At 39.4% G+C, this 19,403-nt stretch overlaps 1 protein-coding gene across 2 annotated transcripts in view; it reads right to left on the bottom strand.

The window, feature by feature from the left end:
• Mtmr3 (myotubularin related protein 3) overlaps nt 1–16,304 on the bottom strand; it is a 103,547-nt gene extending 87,243 nt beyond the window's left edge. For both annotated transcript variants that reach the window (XM_028758110.1, XM_028758109.1), the window contains exon 1: nt 16,242–16,304. The gene's annotated coding sequence lies outside the window, so the exon portion shown is untranslated. The remainder of the gene's footprint in view (nt 1–16,241) is intronic.
• Nucleotides 16,305–19,403: the final 3,099 nt, after the last annotated feature.

A 19,403-nucleotide genomic window follows, 5' to 3' on the forward strand; every position in this document is an offset into this window, starting at 1 on the left:
CGGCAAAGAAAGATGGATAGATGGTTGGATGGATGTAACATATTCCTTAAATAAAGCAAAGTAATTTTAACTTTTAAGAAGCATACTCTGAAGAAAACAGTTGAAAACTAACTTTTTAATTCCTAAACAGTATACTTGAAATATATCAAACAGCCAAACAAACATCTTATTTATAGCAAAATACTATCATGCTTAACATTTTTTTTAGGATAAACATATTTTACTGAGAAGTGGAAAATCCTACCACAATCAAAATGGGTCAATCTATACACAGGCTCTGAAAAAAATATTTTGAGGTAATTTGGGTGTTTTCTCATCTCTAAGACACCTTTAAACAGAAAAATTGCATGCTCCTGCACTCTTTCCATCCCAACTGGCAGTAAAAACAAACTTTCTTAGTAATTATAAAAGTGTAGTTGGCCACCAAAAACCAATTATGGCTACAAAAGCAAATTTAAAGATGGAACTGTAATCTCTCCAATCCACAAACCATCATATTTAGTAGTATCTATTTCACAGTATTAAAGCAAACTCATTTTCTAACCATTTAACTCCTAAAATGTACAATAGGAATAAGCAAAGGACCTAGTCTTGCTTTGGTTTCTTCCAGTCTGTTTAATTAGGAAACAGAGGCTACAGTGTCTGGCATGAACATGATACGTGTGCTTAACTTCTGAGCTAAGTATATTCCTTTAGCTCTAGAAAACTGATCTGCATTGAGCTTCCTGAGTTAACCCTTAGTCACCATAAGGCTATTCTCGTCCAAGCCCAGAAAAGGGAAAATGTACTTCAGTCCCACAATGGCACCACCATTATGAATCCTCAATTTATTGCTCACCCTAAAACTATGTAGGACTGCTAGCAAAAAAAATTTAAATCTATATATAATGGGACAGTAGTGCCCACTGGGAAAAGTCCTTCCTATGTGTAGCATTACTCCCAGAAGGTACAAATAAGATCTCATCTTGATTTCTTGGCTGCCTTTTACTGATATAATCACAGCATTAAGCTTTGAAATAGAATCCTGGAATAGGTCATTCCCTTCAGTGTCTACCATTGCTCCTTAGTGAGTCAGCTTCTGGACTACTGCCAACATGCTTTCTACTGGATCTAGCATGAAAACATATTTTTGAAAAGTAGGAACAGTGAGTAAAACAACACATTTCAAGGCTCCCTAAAGACTTATCAAGCAACAGATGCAGATACATATCAAAACAAGCCACTCAAATGTTTGAATAACATACAACCTCCCCACATACACAAATAGAAAGTTTGAGTTAAAGGAAATAAATAAATAATACAGTATGCAGGAGGATTTTACAAGACTGCCTTGTATGTGTCCAAAACTGTCCGGTAAAATTTCCTGATTTTGAGTAGATTTTATACAAGTAAGCACATTTAAATTTGTATAACTCTAAAGACAGAAAAGTCATATTAACTTTTTCATATCAGGCAAGAATATCACTTAAGTGGAGAAAAATCTAGTCCCCATACCTTATAAGAGAATGCTATTAATTGTTTTAGAGAGAAAGAGAGACAGACAGACAGACAGACAGACAGACAGAAAAGTAATTCTTAGGGAAATTAAAACAAAAAAAACTGAGCCAGGCACAGTGGTGCACCCCTTGATCTCTGAGCTTGAGGCCAGCCTGGTCTATGATGTGAGCTCCAGGACAGCCAGGGCTACACAGAGAAACTCTGTCTCAAAAAAAAAAGAAAAAAAGGCCGGAAGGTAGTGGCGAACGCCTTTAATCCCAGCACTTGGGAGGCAGAGGCAGGTGGATTTCTGAGTTTGAGGCCAGCCTGGACTACAGAGTGAGTTCCAGGACAGCCAGAGCTACACAGAGAAACCCTGCCTCGAAAAACCAAAGAAAAAAAAAAGAAAAAGACCATGGTCTTGCCAGGCAGTGGTGGCACATGCCTTTAATCCCAGCACTCTGGAGGCAGAGGGGAGTGGATCTTTGAGTACAAGGCCAGCTTGGTCTAAGAATTCCAGGACAGCCAGGGCTCCACAAGAAATCCTGTCTTGAAAAACAAGGCTGGGCTGGAGAGATGGCTCAGCGGTTAAGAGCACTGACTGCTCTTCCAGAGGTCCTGAGTTCAAATCCCAGCAACCACATGGTGGCTCACAACCATCCGTAATGAGATTGGATGCCCTCTTCTGGTGTGTCTGAAGACAGCTACAGTGTACTCATAAATAAAAATAAATAAATCTTAAAAAAAAAAAAAAGAAAAACAAGGCTATGGTCTTGCATGGTGGCACATATTTTCATTCCAGCACTCAGACAACAGAAGCAGGTATGTCAGTCTGTGAGTTCAAAGCCATCCTACTCTACATAGATAGTTCTAGGATAGCAAGGACTACATAGAAAAATCCCATCTCAAAAAAGCAAAAACCAAGTTATATATATAAAAGCTTATGCAGCTTTAGCAAATAAAGCCTTCACTAAAAACATGTAAAAGATGATTTAATATTCAAGATGAGTAAGCTGAACATATAAAATAAAAATAAATTCTAGACATTTTAGGATATATTATGTAATTAGGCTCTATTATGTAATTCAATTTAAATAATAAAGCCAAGATATTCCCTAAGAAGTAGATTTTAACAGCTTATATTTAAACTAGAATACTTAAAAGACTATTATCTTAAACCACTTTATGCAAAAAAAAAAACCCTAAGGGGGTGTGGAGGGCAAGCACCAAATCACAAACCATACAACCCTCTAACATACAAATATAACACTGGCTTAGCATGCTCAAGATCCTGAGTTCAATCCTCAACACAGTTATATACTGTGCCTCCACCCTTTGGTTTTTTTTTTTTCTGCATAAAGTAGTTTAAGATAATATTAAGTATTCTAACTTAAAGTAAGCTGTTTAAACTTAAGTAAGCTGTTTAAATCTACTTCTTAGGGAATATCTTGGCTTTATTATTTAAATTGAAATACTGACACAGCTGAAAGTCTAAGAAAATGGATATATTGATATATCCTCCTGCCTAAATCTTCCCCTGATACTTATTCTCCTGGAATAAACCAGCCCTTACACTGGCTAGTTACTGCAATAAACACTTGCTAAACTCACAGGAGTGTTGTTATTCCCATTTCTAAAAAGAAAACAGAGAGTGGTGGCGCACACCTTTAATCCCAGCACTTGGGAGGCAGAGGCAGCCAGATTTCTAAGTTCAAGGCCTACAGAGGTTTCTAAGTTCTGGACTACAGAGTGAGTTCCAGGACAGCCAGGGCTGTACAGAGAAACCCTGTCTCGAAAAACCCAAAAAGAAAAAGAAAAGGAAGAAGAAAAAGAAAAAGAGAAAACAGAGAAGTTAAGGAAGTTGCCCTAAAAATCACAGGAAATTTTTACTGACAGACTTTGATAACCATCCTACTACAATTCATCCTATTGACAATTTAAGAGCCACTAAAAAACAAAATACGACTTTAACACTAAGGTAGTCTATGTATCCATTAAGAAGTATATATGCATTAACTTCTTTAATCTTAAAATATTCTGAGGCTGACAAGCTGGCTCAGTGCATAAAGGTGCCTGCTACCAAAAAAGGTGACCTGAGTTCTATCCCTAGGATCCACTGGGTAAAACTTAGCTTACTCCCACAAGTTGTCCCCTGACCTCCAGGGTCATGTAAAGGAACACAAACAAACAACACAATAAAACTATAGTTAATTAAAAAAAATTTAGTAGTATTTTATGTGTATTTGGCTGTGTATATTTCTGTGTACCAAATGTGTTTGATGCTTTTGGAGTCCAGAAGAGGGACTCTCCTCAAACAAGCTACAGATGATTGAGTGCCAGCCACCATATGGGTGCTGAAAATCAAACCTGAGTCCTTTGGAAGAGCTCTCCAACCTCAATAAACTTTTTTGAGGTTTTGTTTTTGTTTTTAAACTTTATTTATTTAATGTATGAGTGCTCTGCTGCATATACATCAGCCTGCCTGAAGAGGGCATCATATCCCCCTATAGATGGTTGTGAGCCACCATGTGGTTGCTGGGAATTGAATTCATGACCTTGGGAAGAGCAGCCTGTGCTCTTGACCGCTCACCAGCCATCTCACCAGTCCAGTAAACTTCTTAAATAAAAGAAAAATTTTGCTTTACAGTTAACGGTTCAAGAATACTCACATAAACAGGTTATTCTCATTTATTCTTTAAGTGGGTTTTTCTAAGAGTAAAGTCTGCTAAACAACCGACAATATTCTACGAAAATTACCAGCCTTTTCAGATTCTGTAGTAAAGTTACAGAAGGACCAGGCATGTCCAACCTGAGGTTCACACGTGCCCGAGAACAGTTATGAGTATGCCCCAATACACTTATAGTCAATGTCACGTTCACAATATCAAAACGTTGGATCAGAGCCAGGCAGTGGTGGTAAATAGCTTTAATCCCAGCTCTTAGGACAGGATGCAGAGACAGATGAGTCTCTTGAGTGCAAGGCCAGCCTGATCTACAGAGTGAATTCCAGGACACCCAAGGCTACACAGAGAAACTCTGTCTTAAAAAAACAGAGGCTGGAGTGATGGCTCAGTGGTTAAGAGCACTGACTACTCTTTTAGAGGACTTGGAATCAATTCCCAGAAACCATATGGTGGCTCACAATCACTAATCCGATGCCCTCTTCTGAAGACAGCTACAAATGTACTCATATAAATAAAATAAATAAAACTTTAAAATAAACAAAAAGCTGGATCAGCTAGATACTGTATTTGAGTGTACACACCTGTAGAGGTCAGATATCAATAAAGTGTCTTCCTCAATTACTCTCCACTTTATTTTCTGAGACAAGCTCTCTCACTGAACCCAGAACCCATGATTCCACTGGGACAGTGAAGTCTCTTGCCTAACCAGCACTGTGATTATAGACACACACCACACCTGGTTTTTATGTGGATGATATGGTACAAACTCCTATCTTCAGGCTTGTATACATTCTATCAAGCACTCTTCCAACTGAGCCATCTCTTCAGCCGAAGGCACTTTACTTTTTCCATCATAAAACAATAAATACATGGGCATATATACATGTGTATACATAAGAAGCTTTCTAGTACCTTTGTCTATAATTATCGAAAACCTGAAAACAATACAAATAAGCTAAGGGATATGAACTATGGCATATTCATACAACAAAATACTATTCTGAAATAAAAACTGATTACTGATAACCAAAACAGGATGAATATCAAATTACACTGTATCAAGTACAATATGCCAGTCTATAACCTCTGTCCTTGAAAGGCATAATTATTATAAGTTCAAGGCCAGCCTAGTATACATAGGAAGTTTCAGGACAGCCAGAATTACATATAGTGAGACATCATCTCATAATTTAAAAGGCTGCATGCTGTGTGATCCATACATAGAATTCTAAAATAGACAAAGCCATAAGGAGAAAACAAATAGCCAGAGACCAGACTAACTGCACAAAGGACTGGAAGAAAAGTGAGATTATCAAACAAACTATTCTTCCTTGATCATAATAGTTTTTACACAATTATGTGTCTAAAACTCAACACTGCTATATGTAAAGTATACCTTAGTAAAGAATAATTTTAAATCATAGATGTGATAGAATCTTAATTATTTCCAATAACAGAACAAGATACTGGGGGGGGGGGGGGGGGGACAAAAAACTTTTTTCCATTATATACTTTGCCTAGAAATCTAAAGAATGTTTGTAAAATCCTTCAAGAGGCTGAGAGATGGCCCAGCAGTTAAGAGCCCTTGCTGCTCTTCCAGATGACTTGTTCTGAGCACTTACATGGCAGTTTCACACGAGTCTGTAACTCCAACTGTAGAGAATCCAGTACCCTCTCCTGATCTCTAAAGGCACCAAGTACACATGTAGTACATGGACATACATACAGAGCACACACTCACTCATGTTAAAATAAATAAAATGAAAAATCTTTTACACACACACACATGTCCGAGAGAGGAAGCTGGAGGACAACATGCAAGATCAGTTCTCTCCTTCCATAACGGGAGCAGCAGAGACTAAACACTGGTTGTCAGTCTTGGTGGGAAGTGTCCACCCACTGAGCCATCTCACCAACCCCAACTTATTTTACTTTATTTAATATTGTATGTGTATGGCATGTGTGAATGCAGATCCATACATGCCACAGAGTACATGTGAAGGTCAAAGGAAAATTTTTAGGAGTCAGCTTTGTTTCCATTCTGGGTTCCAAGGATCAAACTCAAGTCGTCAGACTTGAATAGCAACAAGCCCTTTTATCTGCTGAGCCATCTCACAGGCTCTACAAAGGTGGTTCTCAACCTGTGGGTCCAGATCAAGGGGTCGCATATCAAATGTTTACATTTTGAGTCATGACATTAGCAAAATTACAGTTTTAAAGAGCAACAAAATAATTTTATGGTTTATAGCATTAAGTATTAGCTCCATTTTCTCTAGTCCCCTAAATATGTTCTTTTAAATTCAAGATCTCATTCATACTATACTACTTTTCTTCCCAGTTCAAGTTCTCTGTAACCAAGCTCCTGTAGGCAATTTTTTTCTTGAATATATCCCAGCCTCAGTGTTAAATACATAAAGGATTTCAGCTCAGTCCTTTACCAAAACTCCCTTCCCCTTCTGATTAGCACATTTCAATTAATTCTTGCAGGCTAAAACTCAATCAATTTCAAATTGCTGTCTCTTACCTACCATTCAACTGATCAACAGATGTATACTTCCTATAGGGAGCTAACTAGCTAGCTATTTTCCACTGAATTATCACTGTGCCCAGCCTTATTCAAGATCCTATTTCTATAGCAGAGGATCACTGTTTCCAATCTTTCCAGAGCTCTAGGCACATTACCATCCATCACCTCCTCCTTGACACTGTCTTCATTTCAAAAGCCTAAAAGGACTCAGTATAGACAAAAGAAGAAATTTTCCAATTTTCTTGATTTTAATGATTGGAGTCTAACAATTTGTGGACTATACTTTAGAAGTTTATCTTTAACTCCACTATCCTCTATTCTGTGCTGGCAAAACTACAACTAGTTTTTAAATTGCTTTTTGAAACCTGTTCTTTTTCCTAACTATAAGGAAACATTCTCATTAGAGAAAACTAGCCAATTATAAAAGAACATAAAGAAAAAAGTCGTATTATCTCACCACATAGATATTAATCACTACTAACATTTTTTGTTGTTGTTTTGTTTTGGTTTGGTTTTTTTCGAGACAGGGTTTCTCTGTGTAGCCCTAGCTGTCCTGAAACTCACTTGGTAGACCAGGCTGGCCTCGAACTCAGAAATCCGCCTGCCTCTGCCTCCCAAGTGCTGGGATTAAAGGCGTGCGCCGCCACCACCCAGCACTACTACCATTTCTACCCATGTTCTGCAAGGTGTCTGCCTTCTGTGTATAAGCATATTAATTAAATTACCAAACCAGATTTTAAGTACCACAGAGCAAGGGAAAGACTTTCTCTGAAAGATTCATTTTCTTGAGTGTTTTATGAATATATATTTAAAGAAGTGAAGAAAATGAAGACAGGTGAAGAGAATCAACCTACTCCGTTTCCTTCACTACCACAACAAACTATGAACAGTAGTTTAAGAACATTATACAGGGCAAAGCATGTTGCTTGTATACTTAGTAAAAGGACTTTTAAGAGATTAATTGTTTTTCAACCCTTGAAAATACTTTGAGAGGTAAAGGGATACCTGAAATTACCTGATCTACAATTACTAACCCTAAAAAGTATCTTCTCTACACATTCCATAAAACAATAATCTGGACTAGCAAAAATAGTTCAGCAGTTAAAAGTGCTTCCCATGCAATCCTAGCTACCTGAACTTGATCCCAGAAACCCAGGATTCCACTCCCAAATCCTGACCTCCACATGTACACCATGATATACAGAAATATATGATAATAATAAATAAAATCGTAAATGATGTTTTTAAAAGAACAATTTATTTTATGTACATATGAGTAAGTCTGTGTTGGTCAGGCATGATGACATATGGCTGTAGTTCCAATACCTAGGAGGCTAAGGTAGATCAGGCTGTTCAAGTCTAGCCTTGGCTCCACATACTCAAGGCTAGCCTAAGTTCCATGAGAGGCTGTCTCAAAAAAAGTTGAGAATTTAATCAGTCTATGAATGCTTAAATTTATACAAACAGTGTAGGGAGTGCTGGTACACAAAGCTGCCTTACCTTACTGCAGAGTTTTCAGTCTATATCTAAGCCTGATGTCAAATCCTCTAAGTGACAACATCTCCAGTAACAGTGCTCTCAAATCCTTATGGGACATAAGATGCCTGAGAAAGAACCCTTTTTTTTAGGGGAGGGGGGTGCAAGAGGTTCTCTGTGTAGCCTTGGCTGGCCTGGAACTCAGAGAACTCAGGCGTGTCTCTGCCTCCTGAGTACTGGGATTAACGGTGTGTGCCATTACTGCTCAACAGAAAGAACCTTCTATATCAAACTGCACAAGTTAAAAAAAGATACCTGGTATGTGTCCAAGGCACCTTACAAAGCAACCACCTTCAACATTAAGTATCTCATTCCTTTTAGTTGATAAAAAGAAAACCACTCAAGCTGCTTAACTAAAATCTCTCTTCACAATCTCTAAGATTTTAATTATCTTTCTTTGACAATGACCATATAAAACAAGAAGTAAGTTCCCTAAGATGGAGAAGGGGGGGGAGACTTTATTTCTTTCTAACTCAAGAAAATGTTTTCTAGCTTCATAACTTATGGGTGAAGGGACAGCAAGTCAAAAACAACTTCTGAATTTTAAGTTATCAACAGGAATGGAGGCATATGCTTCTAATCCTAGTATTTAAGGGGTATAAGCAGGAGAATCTCAAGTTGAAGGCCAGCTTGGGTTACCAAGTGAGACTGAAGTCAGTCTGAGAAACTTTGTGAGATTCTGTCTCAAAATAAAAAGCACGAAGTAGGCTGGGGCTACACCTCAGTGGTAGAGTGAATAAGGCCTTGGGTTCAATTCTCAGGCCAAAAACAAGGATGAGGAGCAGTCATCACCACTACAACCCAATCAAGCATTTTTAAAATGGTATAGACCAGACCCTTCCAAATGGAGAGTTAAAACAACAGGTCACTGTGGTACTTTGCAAGCAAAAGATAGCAAGCAGCAATTACACTTCTTTACTCAGTCTCCAAAAACTAAACTCAAAAGAACAAGGATGTTTTATGGAGAAGTGCTTTCACAAACCGTATACTACTCAATTCTTCCTAAGAGAAGTAGATTGTTTATACTGTTCCCATCTTTTTGTCTTTTTCTAATTCAATTAGTCAGCAATCACAGAAAGTATTAAGTTGATGATTTAGGTGTACATTATCCTTATTACTAAGTTGAAGATTCAGGTGTACATTATCCTTATTACAAATATGACTCTCAAGAGCATGGGGTGCTTTAAAAAAATTATCATAATCAAACTAAACAGAATCATTTGCATAACTGGAGAAATGCCCAATAAGAGGCAGAGGCAGGTAGATCTCTGTGAGTTTCAGTCCAGACTAATCTACATAGCCATTCTTTTAGCCTAGCCAGTCACATGGTGAAACCCAGTCTCGAAAAAAGAAAAAAAACCAATTTTCCACCTTAGAAATTTTAAGCATTGACAGCTAGAGCAGAACACAATATACCTCAAGAGATGTCCCACTAAGTGAAAGAAAAAAGGAGTTGAGCTTCATTTGTAACTCTCATCTGTGTTCGTTTTATGTCTTCTATCTCATAAAACACAAACACATACTTTGTAAATTAAACACCAAGATATTAAAGATTAGTGCTCAAACTTTTATACTGATGATGCAAGCAACCAAAAAGCCTAAGAAGCACCAGAGGCTTAAAGTACTGCTTTATTATTTAACTCATTTTTTAGCCCTCCACAGAATTAAACTACAGAGGTTAAGTCTTGGGTTGAAAAGAGAATGGAAAAACTAACACACTTTAATATCAGAATTACAAGCTATAATTGGTAAACTGTTAATATGAATGCATGGAAATAGGTTCTAACATGTTGATGGAAAATTAAAACATCTATCCTATCAATATGATACCTTGAATATATTCAAATTTTAAAACACCTCTATTTCAAGGGATGGAGCATTGTTCAAGATTCAATAGACAGAAAAGCAAAAACAAAACAAAACAAAAAAAACCATACCCTTTGACCTGAGAAGCAAACTTACAAGATTAAGGAAACAGTATTTAACTGCAGGAAATGTCCACACAAGTTCATCACAGCACTGTTTTAAAAAAAATTAAGGTAACATAAATTAACAAAAAAATATTGTAAAATATGATTACAGAATATGATTACAAACTATTCTTCATCATGAGAATATAAATTTCACATAGGAAGCTTTTCTTGTAAGTATTCCAGTTGATAACAGATAATGAAAGAGTTAATAGCTGTTAAAGTCAAGTAGGATAGAATACCTCTACTTTTATGGATTCTCCTGGGATGACTCAACTAGTTTGATATTGGGTTGGTTGCTTGGGCTTGGGAATGTGTTTTGTTCATTGGCTTTTTCTGACAGAATCTCCTGTAGCCCAAGCAGGCTCTAAATTCACTATGTAGATAAAGTTAGCCTTAACTGATCTGCTTGCATCCACCTCCAAAGTGCTGAGATCTCACATGTGCACCGCCACACCCAGCATATCTTGTGGGAGTTTTACAATGAACATGTACTATAACATTCTGAATCAGATACTTTAAAAGCAAACTATATGAGGAGAGGGGATGTGAGGACTCAGGGAAGAAAGAAAGAGAGGGGAAAGGGGAAAAGGTAAATAATATCTTCTATCCTATGTGGAATCTAAATTTAACATTATACATGTTATCACACATATATATGCATGCATATATATATATATATATATATGAACAATATGAAATCAGAAGAGGTGGGGAAAGGCCACCATAGAAGTGGGGAGTAAAGGCCAATGGGCAATGGGCAAATGAATTTACATGCAAAGTACAATGTTATACATGAATGAAACTATTTTTATACATTATTTATATAAATAATTTATATTTATATTTATTTATATTTATATAAATTATTTATATAGAAAAAAAGACATTTTTAAGCCAGCAAGATGGTTCAGCAGCTGAAGAAGCCTACCGCTAAGAGTGACAACCTTAGTTGAATACTTGGGACCAACAAGGTAGAGAGAACTGACTTCAACAAGTAGTCCCCTGACCTCCACATGCCCATCTACACACCCACACCTATACATGAACACACAGAATAAAAATATAGTATAAAAAAATTTAAATCTAAAAAAAGCTACAAGGAAGATAGGTCAATAGATAAAGTGCTTGTTACAGTCATGAGAACCTGAGTTCAATCCTCAAATAACACCTAAAACTTTGTGTATTGGTGGCTAGTGATAGTAATCCCAACATTGGAGAAGAGGCATAAACAGGTAGATCTTTGGAGTTGAAAGGCCAGCTGCTGGTCAGCTTAGACAAATCCAACTACAGAGCACTGGTCCCAATGAGAGTCTTTGTCTCAAAATACAAAATGAACAGTCCTCAAACACTGGCACCAAAGGTTAACTTCTAGCCTATGCTCAAATGCACATACATACACACATATACCTGCACATATCGATGCAGCCCTAGAGCTGGCCTGGAGCTCACGATGTAGACCAGGCTGCCCTCAAACTCAGAAATCCTCATGCTTCTGCTTCCAGAATGCTAGGATTAAAGGTGTGTGCCACGCCTAGTACAAACTTAAATAATAATAAAGAATTCCCAAAAAAAAAAAAAAAAACAACAAAAAAAGCCGGGCGGTGGTGGCGCACGCCTTTAATCCCAGCACTCGGGAGGCAGAGGCAGGCGGATTTCTGAGTTCGAGACCAGCCTGGTCTACAGAGTGAGTTCCAGGACAGCCAGGGCTATACAGAGAAACCCTGTCTCGAAAAACAAAAAAAAACAAAAAAAAAAAAAAAAAGAATTCCCAAATCAATAGTCTTACCATTAGCAATGTACTAATATATCCTGTTTAATGCTTTTTTCAGTAACAACACTGACTTCATTACCCCGCAATATGCCACTTGCCATTTAGAAAACACAGTTCTGGGACTGGAGAAATTGCAGAGGTCCTGGGTTTGGTTCCCAGAAACCACATGGAGGCTTCATAATCATCTGCAACTCCAGCTCCAGGGTATCTGACATCTCTCTGACCTCTGCAGGCTTCTGCACACACACAGTATACACACATACACATAAAATAAAATTTAAAAAAATTTAAAAAGAAATAAAAGCACACTTCTAGATCTTTTACACAAAATATGCTAAGTTCTTTGCTCCAACCACCTTCCACTGCAGCTCCAAAATAAGAAAAGAGATCAAATGCAGTTAAGTGTATTCTGCTTGATCCTTACGGGCATTCGAATTGGTGGGCTTTACTTCAGTTCCAGTTCCCAACCAGGACTCACTCTGCAAGATAAGATCCACTCTCCTGGAGCCCCTGCAACCCCATGACTATTTCTGTAACAGATACAAGTGCTGAAGGGTTTCTCTACTTCAGTTGCCTTCTCAGTGGCATCAGGAAATTCTGCATTTAACAACATGTTCCTGGTTTACCTCTGCTCACTAGCCAACTGTGTTTATTGGGGGTGGGGGGGGTTGAGGGTGAAACAGGGTTTCTCCGTTGTAGTCCTAGCTGACCTAGAACTCACTGTGTAGACCAGGTTGTCCTCAAACTCAGAGATGCACCTGCCTCTGTCCCTCTCTGTCCTCCTCTGCCCCCCTCTGCGCCTCTGCGCCTCTGCCTCTGCCTCCTGAGTGTTCGGATTAAAGGCATGAGCCACCACTGCCTGGCTAGACAATCCAACTCTTTCATGAAATAACTTTTTTAAAAAGAACTCTATTGCAATAGGATTCTATCAGTACATTTTTTTAGTTCGTTTTTCATGTGCTATTCCACTTGCTGCTCTTCCCTCACAACCTATGAAATAAGTAGACATTGTTCTTCTTTTTAATAATGAGGGAATGTTATACGGCTTGCCAGAAACAAAAGGGCTAAGAAGTAGCACTAGGTAGACTCGAGTCTCAGAGCTATCCACTATCACATGAAAACAATTTTCACTTTTAGTGTAGGATACAAATATCAACTTTAAAAGGCTTTTAGTTTCTTCATACAGTACAAAAATGAAAATGAAAGCACACCAGTATCAAGATCACAAAATTAAGATTAAAAATAGCAATGACATGTAGTAGTAGTCTTGAATTACTGGGAACCCTAGTTCAATCCAATATGGATGTGATCTCATACTTAATTTTAAATCGGTTTCACTGATTATGAAATTACGTAGAAATTCACCATCAATGGTCTAGGGAGCTAGCTTAGGAGATGGAGGCACTGACAGCCAAACCTGCAACCTGAGTTTCACCCCCAGGACACACATGATGAATGGAGAGAATCAACTCCTACAAGCTGTCCTCTGACCTACACATGTACACCATTGAATGCGTGCACCCACACTCATACTCAGAATTTCTAAAACGTAAAAACAAATTCACCATTTAAAATACATAACTGGGTAATCTGTAAGAAACAACTAGACATAAAGCGTCCACAAATTTCTCCCAAAACATTCTTAGAATTGTGTCTTCATACCAGATTATGAAGTGCCCTCTGTGAAACTTGACTTGATTTCAACATAAAGAGAATTACAACAGCATAAGCATGCTGTTTCTGCAAACTTGCAACATGCACTTGATTTCCTGAGCACTTTCAGGAAATGTATAAAATCCATAAGCTAAAAGCAAAATTCAAGACAGAATACTGTTTCTGGAATCTTAGGACAAATTTATAAGAGTTTTATTTCTTTTTTAGTTTTCTGTGTGTGTGGGTGTGTGCGCATGTGTGTGCCAGTGGAGGTCAGACACTTAGAATTTTGTTCTCTCCTTCCACCACATGGGTCCAGGGGATCAAACTCAGGTTGTCAGGCCCTGCAATATGTGTCTTTACCCAGTAAGCCATCTTTCCTGCTTCTGTTTCCATTTCTTAAGATAGGGTCTTAATATAAAGCTCTGGCTAAGGTGCTTTGGTACATGCTTATGTGGCTGGCCCACAGTCATCTCAAACACACCTTCCTTTATTTTAAAAAAATATATATTTAAAATGTGTAAAAACTTGGCCTCAGTATGAGCTCTAAATTATGTAGATAAGGAAACTCAAGTCCAGAGAAGTAATATCCCAACAGCCGTTACTAATGCCACAAATGATGCAGATCTGCCCACCAGCACAGGCTGCCCCATCAGTCTATTCCACCTCTAAACTGTGTGAACACCTAAAGTTTTAAATACACTAAGACTTAAAAAGAGAGTTCGCAATCTATAGAAAACAGACTCTCTTAGAGAAAAGTCAAAGTTTTAAAGACTGAAGACGCCCTCTTCAATGTAAGACATCAAGTAATTCTTAATAACTAATGCTGCTGTTTCTCATGTTAATACTAGTCATTTGCTTTAAAAAAATCTGAAAAGAAAATTCTGCTGAGAACTATGATAAGCAGTGGGGAACATTGGGAAACAAAACAAGACAAGGTTTCTGGTCTTAGTGAACAACTAGGTGAGCCTCTCTATGATATGTCAGAATACAACCCTATGCAACTGTAAACACTTTCTTCCACTTCTTCCAAAACTGTAACAATCCTCAACACACTTTTGAATATGAATCTAGCTCTTGATAACTCAGAATTCCACTTTACCACAGAAAGTATAAACTAGGGCTGCTAAGAGGATTTTTAAACTGACTTTACCAGACCTCACAGCCTGGAGCAAACTTCAAGAACTTTTCACAACCTACAGTACACCTTCCAGGTTCACAAGCCTGGTCTCAAATGACTGTAACACACCCTGCTACCCTCTACTTCACTAGAAACCTGAGTCAGATGGTTTAGAACGAACTACAATGTTGGCATGTTAGAAAGCACCTTAGGACCCTTCTGTGGATCAGAAGCAGACTTCTTGCCTTGCTTCCTTTATTTTCCTCTAGTTCTTTAGTGTATCTCTGGACATACCTTCAGTTAAACAACATTTAACTTGGTAAAATGTGTTCTAATGCCTTGTGAGCAAATTCATTATGCTGCTCAGTTACCTTAAAAAGTAAAAATGGTAGGGGTAAAATATGTCTTCATAGGCAATCACTCTAACCTTCTAGAAGCTTCCAAATTTAGTTTAATAACATATTGCATAGCGTTTACCCAAAACAGTGTCATTCTCTACTCTTCTACTTACTCAAGTCATGGAAAAGAGTCTTTCACTGGCCACCAACACATGTTATTTGGTTTCCAAGTAAAAACACAGAAACACTGCAGAATCTCAAAGGACTCCTTCACGTCCCCACAAACAAAATCATTTTGATAAAGAACCATCTACCATTCAATCATAACTTCTGACAGCTACTGTTCATATGAGCAACGAAGCTGACCCTCCACAACAAGAGCATATGCACTTTTAATACAAAAAAAAAATCCTAAATGTCAAAAAGTCAAGTGGATGTCAAGATAGTAAGAAGAGTAAAAAAGTAAACTTCATTCTGACGATGACTGAACATTAATATCTACCAGGAACCTGTGTAAAAAAACTCACAAGTGAGATGATCAAACTCCAGGTGGCTAATAGAGTGTGCAAACTCTACTTCAAATTTTTTAAATAAGTTTTCCGGCCCCAACATCACCTTGGGTCATGAAATGCAATACATCCAGTACAATTTCAACCCAAGAAATAAAACTAATCTTTTGCAGAGCTACTTGAGCAGTGTTCCCTGAGCTCCTTCAACCACCCCTGGACCTTCGTTCCTCTTCAAATACTACCAGGTCAGGAGGATGCCCTGCTGCAGTTAGGCTGAGGCCCGCACAACTCGCCAGTGGTTTCCAACAGCACGACCTCCGGCCTCTCGCCACTAAGGACTCCCACACTCTCGGCCAGGGCCTCAGGCCACACGCTCACCTCCCGGAGGCCCGGGAGCGTTTTCCAGGGCGCCCCAGCGGTAGCTCCCAACACTCCAGGTTCAGGATGGCCGCCGAGCTCGGCGACCCCGCCTCCCCCGACTCGCCCAGCCAGACCTCAGTGCTCCATTCTGAGAGCTTGCTCCGGGAGGCCGCGGCCACCCCAGCCCTCGGCCCGCCGCCGCCTCCCCGGCCGGTGACAGCCGCCGCACCCGGCCCAGGCCCGCCCCTCCTCCAGCACCTCCTAACTACCGGAGTCGGAGGGTGGGCTTCTTACCAGGCGGCAGGACATGGCGAGGCCCGCCACCGCACGGCCTCCTCCGCCACCCCAGGAGGCTGCCAGCCAGGGTCGGCGGGGGCCAGCGCCTGGGCCGCAGGAGCGTCTCCGCTGACTGCTCCGCCGCCGCCGCCGCCACCGCCGCCGCCGCCGCCTTCTCACAACCACAACAACATGGCGGCAGCGGCCACACAGAGCGCGCTCCCGAGACCGATCGGAGCTGAGAGCGGGGGCGCGCGCGCACGCTCCAGCGCGCTGTCCGCGGTAGGGTGGAGGGAGTGGGCTGGCCGTCACGGGATGGCGAGGGCGGGGCCTGGCGCGTTGGTCACGCCCCAGGATGTGGGCGGGGCTGCAGGTCACCAGAATGTGGCTGTAGAGAATCGTCCAGAGCAGACAGACAGAAAAATGAGAAATGAATAGATAAACCGTTACAAATTCAGAAAAAGAAAAACAAGGATTAGAAAGATTTTTCAGGAGGCTTCTTTTCTAACTTAATGGACCAAGACAGCACTTCAGCTTACTCTACTTTCTATTAAAACTAAGAACAATAGTGATATTTCACCAGCAAGTATGGTCAATATAAAACTAACTTAATAAGGTACATATAAATATAGTGTGCTATAAGCTATGCCCAGAATACAAGTTCAAACTGCCTCAACCTTAGTTCCTAATTTAAAAAATCTCAGTGCTCAAAGAAAAGCAAGAAGGGAAAACAAAAAAAAAAAAACAAACCTACTTACACTTCCAGAAGAACCCCATAGTCTGACACTGTAATATCTTATCTTAGGTCATCAGTTCTCGACCTGGGGGTCTCAGCTATCCTGCACATCAGCTATTTACATTATGATTTGTAGCAGTAGCAAAATTACAGTTACAAAGTAGCAAGGAAAATAATTTTATGATTGGGAGTCACCACACATAAGCAACTGTATTAAAGGGTTACAGCATTTAAAAGGTTGAGAACTACTGTCTTAGGTTCTAACAAATCCTCAGATATGTTTCTTTCACTTCCTAAGATGAATTTTAACAGGACCTTGATTTTTCCAGAAGACAAGTAAATGAAACTTATCCCTGTGCTTGTTACATTGTTTGTTGCCCCCACCTGCAATTATTTGTTTCTTTGTATTCAACATTATTGCCTTTCTGCCCCAACTAGAGTTTAAGAATAATTAGAAAAAAAATGATGTTGTCTTATTTGTCATTAGGTCTCCAGCACCTAAAATTGTACAACGCAATAGCCAGACAAATCTCCTAGTTATCAAACAGCAAGTATTTATATTTATCTAGTTGAATCTTCATAAATGGTCAGGACTATCTTTATTTTACAAATGAAAAAAAGTAAAACTCAGAATAAGCTGAATTTAACTAAAACTTCAAACCTAGACCCAGCCAACAACAAAACTGTCCTATGACTCTCCAGGTTATGCTACCCACCACATCACAGGATCTCAAGGATATAATCATCACAGGTCAGTTAGCAAAGCCTTCCCATTGCTCTCTGAGAACCTGATGTCTTCCTCTCCTTCAATGCAGCTGGTTGTGTCTCAATTTTCACCTTCACTAGAAGAGCACAAGGCTGGGTTTGAAGTATAATGATTGCACCTCTTGGATCTAAAAAAAAAAAATCTTTTGGTAGTGATATAAATACTCTATACTTTCGTTTATAATCCACTGCTCTGATTTCCCCTTGTGTCTATCGCCATGGCTTTGTGGGAAAGAGAAAAACTAGAACATCAAATAGATGAATGACAAGATACATAGAGTAATAGACAGACTGACACCAGTGGATGAACTGCACTGGAGCTAGCACTTGACTGCCAGGACAATCCCCTGTTGGATAGCTATACACTAAAAACGTGGCTCTGGGTAAACAATTCAACCAATAGGAAACTCATACCTACTCCACCAATCCCACAGTTTCCACAGTCCACATGGAGAGAACAAACGGTTCAGCTTGTCACTTTCCTCTCTGTTTATCAAGATTAGCAGTTTGTGTTTTGATCCGGAGAAAGGAAGGGAATCTTTGATTGAATCCTCGACCAGTATTTAAAACGATGAAGGAGTTTTCTTGTACCCGTGAATTCATGGTGTGCACCGATTCTTTCAGTGTGCACAAGCCACCTCAACCTTACATTGTAGATGAACTGAGAAGGCCAGAGCTTGAACTCAAGTGATCTGATGTTGAGGGACAACTGTGATCATCATTCTACCCTTCCTCCCCACTGCTGGGAGCCCATAAGGCAGACATTAGGAAATTGTCTCCAAATACAAAAGAGTAAACTTCAAATGGCCTGGAAAACTCACTTCACAGGGGATATAGAGTGTGTTGAGTGTACACCAGGCCCTAGAGTCAATTTCTCCACTGCAAAATAAACTTCCAGATCAAGGGCCTAAGAAGACAAAATGAAGAGAGCTCATGTAAATTTGAACCCTAGTACCTACATACACTTGTCTGTTTCTCATTTCCTTTTTCTGTGCTCCAGTTCCCTCATTACCCATGTCACACGATCACTAGGCCTACCACACGAAGATGTGTAACAATCCTCTGATGTAGTACATTTGAAGGATTGGGTTTTGTAGGTTTTTTTTTTTTTAGATTTGTTTATTTTATGTGTATCAATGTTTTGTCTGCACGTATGTCTGTGCACCATGTATGTGCCTGGTGCCCATGAAGGTCAGATGAGTACATCAGATGCCCTGGAACTGGAATTGCAAATGGTTGTGAAATACTAGGTAGATACTGGAAACCAAACCCAGGTCCTCTGCAAGAGCAGCCAGTGCTCTTAACCGGTGAACCATCTATCTGTCCAGTCTCAAGATTTGAGGACATTCTATATCTTATGGACAAACTAAACCAGTGGATAAGATCCTTGCAAGCAGAAGATAAAACCCAATGGAGAGCCACAGGAATAGAGAAAAGCAAGCTAGCTGAGGGGGGTTCTTGTCACTGCACTATTTTTAAATACGGTGTTTCTTCTGCCCACCTGAGCCTCCTCTCTCCTTCCTGCTCTCCTTCAGCTTCAGTCTCCCCTGCTATATTCACAGGTGAAATGTTCTCCCAGCTTCTTTTTTTTTTTTTTTTTTTTTTGGTTTTCGAGACAGGGTTTCTCTGTATAGTCCTGGCTGTCCTGGAACTCACTCTGTAGACCAGGCTGGCCTCGT

This window comes from Grammomys surdaster, unplaced genomic scaffold, assembly GCF_004785775.1.
Source record: "Grammomys surdaster isolate TR1022 unplaced genomic scaffold, NIH_TR_1.0 126187, whole genome shotgun sequence".
NCBI classification, from domain to species: Eukaryota; Metazoa; Chordata; class Mammalia; order Rodentia; family Muridae; genus Grammomys; species Grammomys surdaster.